This window comes from Miscanthus floridulus, unplaced genomic scaffold (genome assembly GCF_019320115.1).
Source record: "Miscanthus floridulus cultivar M001 unplaced genomic scaffold, ASM1932011v1 fs_520_2_3, whole genome shotgun sequence".
Lineage (NCBI taxonomy): Eukaryota > Viridiplantae > Streptophyta > Magnoliopsida > Poales > Poaceae > Miscanthus > Miscanthus floridulus.
Window position 1 is genome coordinate 125,992 of NW_027096873.1, and position 7,709 is coordinate 133,700.

General features: G+C 44.6%; 1 long non-coding RNA gene across 1 annotated transcript; it reads right to left on the reverse strand.

The window, feature by feature from the left end:
- Positions 1 to 2,507: 2,507 nt before the first annotated feature.
- LOC136532078 (uncharacterized) lies at positions 2,508 to 3,419 on the reverse strand. Its single transcript, XR_010778164.1, has 3 exons — positions 2,896 to 3,419; positions 2,697 to 2,807; positions 2,508 to 2,592 (listed from the first exon to the last, which is right to left on the reverse strand). It is a non-coding gene; the product is annotated as an uncharacterized lncRNA (long non-coding RNA).
- Positions 3,420 to 7,709: the final 4,290 nt, after the last annotated feature.

Genomic DNA, 7,709 nt, shown 5'->3' on the forward strand with positions numbered 1-7,709 from the left:
GACGTAATTAGAAATAGGTGCAAAAATAAACAAAACATAATTACAAAAAACATAGTATTACATGTATTAGAAATATATGCAAAAATGAATAAAACATAATTACAAAAAACATAGTATTACATGTATTAGAAATAATCTTCATGATTGAAATTAGCTGGATCATAGGTCTCGTCATCACTATCAACATTGTCCAATTCATCAACACTATCCAAAGGAGGAATGTTGTCTTCATTGTCATTGCCGAAATGTAATCGCTCAAGCATTTTTATGTCCTTCAGATTTCGCACCTCGTCTCCAGCGTCCTCGTCATCATCCCTTTCATTATCTACTTCCATTCCTATCTCTTCAGTTAAGTCTATGTCAAACCTCCCTTGTAGCCCCTCTTCTTGATAGAACTCTCCATCGTATGTGTTTGGGTTGAAGTTGTAATCTTCATCATTTGGGACAGGTAGTTTACCGTGTGGCGATACCTTGTGCACAATAGACCAACCCTTAAGATGTTCGGCGTCTTTGCACGCGTATGACGTATAATAAACCTGGAGGCCTGTTGAGCCACAATGTAGACATCTTTTCCTGGATAGACGGAATCCTGTCGAATCTCGACTAGCCCAAGCTTAGGGGTCCGTCTCGTTACACCAGGATGAAACCAATGGCATTTGAATATGACAGGAGTAAGAGGTTTGGAACCATAAAATGATAGTTTGTAGATTTCTTCAATTCTTCCATAATAGTCGAGTCCATTAGTGCCGGGCATAACAACTCCACTGTTTGTGGTTTGTCGATTGGGCCGACTCTGCTCGTAGCTTGCTGTGTGAAAACGATATCCATTTACGTCATAACCGGTAAATGACTTGACCCTAACGGCACAGCCGTTTGCAACCTGTATTAACTCATCACTTATAGGCGCATCAGTTTGGGCTTTCTGTTTGAACCAACAAATGAAATCGGGGCTCTCTGGTCCTGCACCTCATGAAAGAAGGGTATCATTTTCTTGCGGGGTAGGTTGCCTTGATCCATGCCAGGATTGACGAAGAAATTCCCTGTACCAACGAGAAACAAGGGGGTTGGACGACGAAACAAGGACATACTGCGAAATGAAACAAGTTCGTTTAGAACTTACCGAATGAACGGTTGCACCTCGACAAGGTTGGTCAACACATATAGCATGATACTGCGCCACTCTTCATTTTTCAATTGCTTAGTGGTCGACGCACTTGCGCTTCCAAGTTGCCCTTGGAAAAGGCTGAGGTTCGATTCATTTTCGCCAGCATTGTAACGAGGGGGTGGATTATGAATGTTAGGAAGTTTCTCAGTGTAGTATTTCTCTGTGAAGTTCGACACCTCCTCTAGAATGTATGCCTCTGCAATGGAAAAATAATAAATGCCAAACAATGTCTAAATTCATATACATGTGGCGCACTGATATAATATTTGCATAATCTACACTACTACAAAAAGCATTTTTAGGGGCGGCTGGTAACCCTTTGTAGGGGCGGTTTGGCCAACTGCCCCTACCGAACCATCTCTACAAATCATGTATTTGTAGGGGCGGTTCCCAGGCCGCCCCTACAAATCGATTTATAGGGGCGGTTGGTGATTGAGCCGCCCCTACAAATAGATTTGTAGGGGCGGCTGGTATTACGAACCGCCCCTACAAATCTATTTGTAGGGGCGGCTCAAGAACCAACCGCGCCTACAAATCTATTTGTAGGGGCGGCTGTAGTGCCAGCCGCCTCTATAATACCTGTTTGTAGGGGTGGTTCAATCTAGAACCGCCCCTACAGTACGTTTTCCCTCCAAAAAAAATTCAAATTTACAATTCAAATTCGACCAGAACTGTTTGTTTCTGCGTATTCCATCCAGCATCCGCGTTGCCGAACGCCCCGCGACCAACATTCCGAACCGCGTTCGCGTTGCCGAACGCCACGTGACCTACGTTTCGAACGTGACTACAAGCACAATAGTATTATATAAAGTACAATTACAAGTCCAATTCATAATGATATATATACAATCCATCATTAAATATATAAATTTCATACACATTGTTATCAACGTCCTAGAGCTAGCCTTTCAGTCTCATGAAGGTGTTGGTACTAAGGATTTGTACCTAAGTCAGACTCTCGATCATGGTAGGCGCCTCTGACGTGTACAATCTGGTCCAATATGAAGTTGCAAAGGTCGCCGACTGAGCTCTAAGAGTTGGTCATCCTTGTATGGGTCTCTTTTTATTCCTTTCTCTTCTCTCCACTACAAGAAAACAAGTTTCAGTTTAGTATTTCATACCATTTATGAAGTTTTTATACTACGGGTGAAGAGGTTCAAACTTACCCTTAAGGGGTGTCTCCTGTAGGCACCGGTGTTACTCATCATAGAACATATATAGTATCCACAATGTACACTCCCTAGGCCTTTGCTTGGGGCACTGTGTGTTTTGCATATGAAAATATTAGGTAATGCTTTTGACAGCCATATAACGGAGTACTGAAGAAGTAAGTTACACTTACCGCACATAGTGTTTTTATAGCCAGCTTTTCCTTCCTCGCTGGATCATGCCTTCCGTGATGATGAGAGACATAGAACCTAAATGCCCTGTTCGAATTATTTTAGCAAATACAACTTGTTAGTATGCATAAGTGAACGTTACAAGTATGTATACAGACATATAAGCTAATGAGGATTGTCGATATGTATACGTCTTGAGAATCGATATGAAGTCTTTGTATGTCGCCGGGTCCTTATCTATTGAATCAAAGACCCATGCCATGCTCTTCCCGACATCGACGGCTATACAAATCCAGTGGTTGCTGCATGGATTTAATCATAGAACTAGATAAGCTCTTTTACATCGAATAAAATATATTGAACATAGCTTTAAGTTATAGTTGAACTTACTCGAAGTTGTATGGTAGCCATATAGTAGAGTGTTGTTGGAGATTTTTGAAAGCCAGAGCAATGTATGCCGCAACCTTAAGGGACTCTTCCCTTAGCTTCGCACTACGGATGCGCTCTTTCTCCCGAAGAGTCTTTGCAGCTGCTAGCTCTTTGGCATCCAGTGTCCACCGTTTAGGGTAATTAAAATTTGTTTGGGCTATAGCTTGAGGGTCTACATACCCGGCTTTCACACTTGGCATTTGTTTGACAATGTGCACTTGCATTCTACAAATCACGGCGTGGGTTAGTTACAACAAAATTCAAAGATTACATTCATATCATATCGGGAGGACAAGGACTTACAGGCACCACGTGCGAATTAGATTCATCTCCATTTCTCCCAGGTGAAAGCATGTGTGCATGTCATTGAAGTCAAAGACAATTTTCCCGGCTGGGCTTCCAAATGTGCCGGTGGGAAAGCATGCTTGTATGATATCTATGCTCGTTGGGAGAACACGCAAGTACCAATCATGGAACCTTCTCATTCCAAGTGGTAGGCGCTGGATGTCCCTGGTTTGGTAGGAAGGGCTTGCCTCTTTCATATTTTTTCGGGCAATCCTTTGACCATTTCGATGGCATCAACATTTGGATACTGCTTTGCAATTTGGTGAAGTTTGCTACTTACGGCCTCCTCAGAACCCCGTGATGGGACTTTTTTAACTTGGTTTTCAGGCTTGAACTGATCATGGGAATACCACTTGGACACCGACAAGACGTCTTTGATCGGAACATAAACTGGCCTTATGTGGATTGGAATCTTCTTTCGGAGTTCCCATTCAGGCACGTCCTCATCTTCTTGTGCATCACCTTCTTCAGGAGGCACTCATTGTTCATGTATCAGGTTGTGCTTGTTGAGAAGACTGTGGCATCTCATGATGCACTTGCCCGGTACGAAGCTGGAGAAGGTTGTGGCATCTCATCAGGCACATGCTCGATAGGAGGCGGGGAAGAATGTGGCATCTCAGGAATGTGGGGGTCACGAGATGGTGAAAATATCTCCCCGGCCTCAACAACTCGCTCCAAATTTAGGAGAGGGGGAGGCGGCGAAGAAGCAGTCAATATAATGTCCCGTTTGTGCCAGAGGATGAACTGCCCCATAACGTCTCCGAGTAACACCAGCCCCTCGGGAGTTGCGTAGTCTATCCTCCAATGCATGAACTTGGGCTTGACTGTATGCACCTCGACCCTAGTGTAGTCCGGCGATATGTTATTATTGTGGTGTAAGCCACTGGGAGGATGTGCAACACCCGTTGCCACCTCCATCACAGTGTTCTGTCGGCCGCTGAGAAACACCAAGGTGCAACTAGTAGGTTCCCGTATGAGATCGACTGAGGTTGTGGCTGCAGTGGAACCTTGGCTGCTAGGAATTTTCGGAGGGCTGCCAACTAATGCCAGTTCTCCTGGTGGTGTCACTAATATACGTGGCTCCATAGACATTCCTTGCTCCTTCAGCGCCTTCACAACTAGAGCCTTCACTTGGAGCTCAAGACTAGTCTCCCGGTCTCGGCCATGTTTCTTGTACATGTGCCTGTCCTCTTTGAATCCTTGCTTCCAAGTCATCCTTTTCCCTAGCCCCCTGGTGCGGCCTGTGTGCTCCTTGTTTCCCAAGCCAAGGCTAAGCTCATCCCTCTCTCTGGAAGGATTGAATGAGCCCTTCTCTTTGTCTTCAGCATATTTCAGTATCCTTGATACCGCCTCTTGGGTCTCCGGCTTATCAAACTTAAGATTACTGCCGGATGGTTCTGTACTCCTCGCATATATCCAGTTCCTTGAGCATACCTTCAACTTCGTCACATCGATATTCCCAGCAGTTGTGGCCTCTTCATCCATCTTTCTAAACTGCTCTTCCTTAGCATAGTAGCCACCAGGGCCTAGATGATGGTGGTGTTTGTTCCTCTTCGCTAGCTCGGTGTTACGAGCACTGAGCTCCAATGCCTCCGCTGAAGTCTTCTGAGCCACGAGCTCCTCCCATTGACTAGGTGTTATTTTGCCGAACTCGTTGAAGGGAGTTAACCCCTTTTGGATATACTTTGTGTTAAGCTTCGACCTCCAACGTCGCAATGACTCTCCCATCATCCTGATAGCATTTTTTTTACCAATTCGTGCTTACCCTCTGGAAATCTAAAATTGACCTTTAGCTGCCTATCCCATAGTGCATTCTTTATGTTCTCTGGTACCTCTTTCCAGTTAGGGATTGCTTGGTTCAATTTATCTCTTACTAGGGCCCCGATCGCATTACGGAATCGTCCTCTTAATTCCTTCGGCTCAAGGATCTCCCCTGCTGGCCCAACCTTCGTTATCACATAGCAAGCCTTATCTGGATATAGATTTCCTTTTCTATCCCCTTGTTTCCTTTTAGGCTTGGTAGTCGTGGTTGTGTCTTGAGTTTGTGGAGCAGAGGCATCGTGATCCGTCTCTGTGGTTGTTGCCTCTGCTCTCCTTTCCTCTACTCCGTCTTGTCCAGCGAGATGTCACGGACGTCGATGTCGTCTTTTCTGAGTTTCAGGAGGGACCTGTATATAGGATAGGTCAAAGTGTTAGCAGAGGTAACACAGCCAAAGCTTTAGCAAAATTTACAAGCTAAGGCTTCTTCCCTACCTCCTCATTTGGGTCAAAATCCTTGTCCAAATCTTCCTCCGTTGGCTTCCTTCTTGCTTCAGGTGGGAAAGGATCCTCGGGACTTTCATATCCCTCTTCTGACTCGTCATCCTCTTCTTCTTCGCCTTCAGTAGCCTCTCCTTCAGGGCCTTCCACCTCATCACACTCCTCTTGAGTAAGCATCACTTCTAGATCTTTTTCTACCTCGTTATCGAACTGTTCCTGAGTAAGCTGGTCCTCTAGTGCTTGCTCCTCAAGGGTTGGCTGCTCATCATGCTCGGGGCATCGAGCTGCACGGTCTGTTGTCCGTGACATTATTTCGCGCTTTGTTCTAAAAGATGCAAGAAAGTGTGCTTTAGGTACGCGAGAAGGTATAAGAAATCAAAAAGGTCTATAAACCAAAGTAGTCCTATAAAACAACAATATAAAAAACGAGAAGTAGCAGTGGTAGAGGCCTCAGAAACATGTCAATCATCATCTGATCTTGAACTTGGAGCATCAAGGCATCATAACAGAGAAGAGAGGAGAAGGTAATGTAGGGGCGGCTGCTAATGATGCCAAGTTCCTCACAAGTTCTTGATCATCAGCTCATATTCCATATAATGTATGGACTTAGACAATTTCATCATCGGCAAAACAAAGGAGAGGAGAGGAGAGGAGAGGGGAGATTTGGCAAAAAAAAGCAACTGCTGCTTAACAAACATAGTGCAGCAGCTGATGGAAAAATACAGGACAACAAGTCCTGGGCGAGTCCTGGGAGATTTGGCAAAAAAAGCAACAACAGCCAACAGTTAGTAGCTAGAAGTAGCAACTAGTAGTAGTAAGTAGAAAGTAGTAGAGTAGAGTAAGTGTAGCAGTAGAGTGGTAGTAGTAGAGTAAGAGCAGCAGCCACTTAGGAGTAGCAAGTAGTAAGAGGAGTAGTAGGAGTAGTAAGAGGAGTAGTAGTAGGAGTAGTAAGAGGAGGAGTAGGAGTAGTAAGAGGATTAGTAGTAGGAGTAGTGGTAGGAGTAGTAGTAGCAGTAGCAGCAGCAGCAGCCACTACACACCAGCAGTATATAAGCAAAAAAATAGAGGAGTGGTAGTAGTAGAGTAAGAGCAGCAGCCACTTAGGAGTAGCAAGTAGTAGTAGTAAGTAGAAAGTAGTAGAGTAGAGTAAGTGTAGCAGTAGAGTGGTAGTAGTAGAGTAAGAGAAGCAGCCACTTAGGAGTAGTAGTAGGAGCATCAATGAAAGAAGAGCAGCAGTAGGAGTAGCAAGTAGAGGGAGGAGTAGTAAGAGGAGGAGTAGAAGGAGGAGGAGGAGTAGGAGCAGGAGGAGTACTAGTAGGAGTAGTGGTAGGAGTAGTAGTAGTTAAGTAGTAGTAGTAGTAGCAACAGCCACTACACACCAGCATAAGCAAAAAAATAGAGAAGGAGTGGTAGTAGTAAGAGGAGGAGGAGTAGGAGGAGTAAGAGGAGTAGGAGGAGGAGGAGGAGGAGGAGGAGTAGTAGTAGTAGTAGTAGTAGTAGTAGTAGTAGTAGCAGCAGCAGCAGCCACTACACACCAGCAGTATATAAGCAAAAAAAATAGAGAAGGAGTGGTAGTAGTAGAGTAAGAGCAGCAGCCACTTAGGAGTAGCAAGTAGTAGTAGTAAGTAGAAAGTAGTAGAGTAGAGTAAGTGTAGCAGTAGAGTGGTAGTAGTAGAGTAAGAGCAGCAGCCACTTAGGAGTAGCGAGTAGTAAGAGGATTAGTAGTAGGAGTAGTGGTAGGAGTAGTAGTAGCAGTAGCAGCAGCAGCAGCCACTACACACCAGCAGTATATAAGCAAAAAAATAGAGGAGTGGTAGTAGTAGAGTAAGAGCAGCAGCCACTTAGGAGTAGCAAGTAGTAGTAGTAAGTAGAAAGTAGTAGAGTAGAGTAAGTGTAGCAGTAGAGTGGTAGTAGTAGAGTAAGAGAAGCAGCCACTTAGGAGTAGTAGTAGGAGCATCAATGAAAGAAGAGCAGCAGTAGGAGTAGCAAGTAGAGGGAGGAGTAGTAAGAGGAGGAGGAGTAGGAGGAGGAGGAGGAGTAGGAGCAGGAGGAGTACTAGTAGGAGTAGTGGTAGGAGTAGTAGTAGTTAAGTAGTAGTAGTAGCAACAGCCACTACACACCAGCATAAGCAAAAAAAAATATAGAAGGAGTGGTAGTAGTAAGAGGAGGAG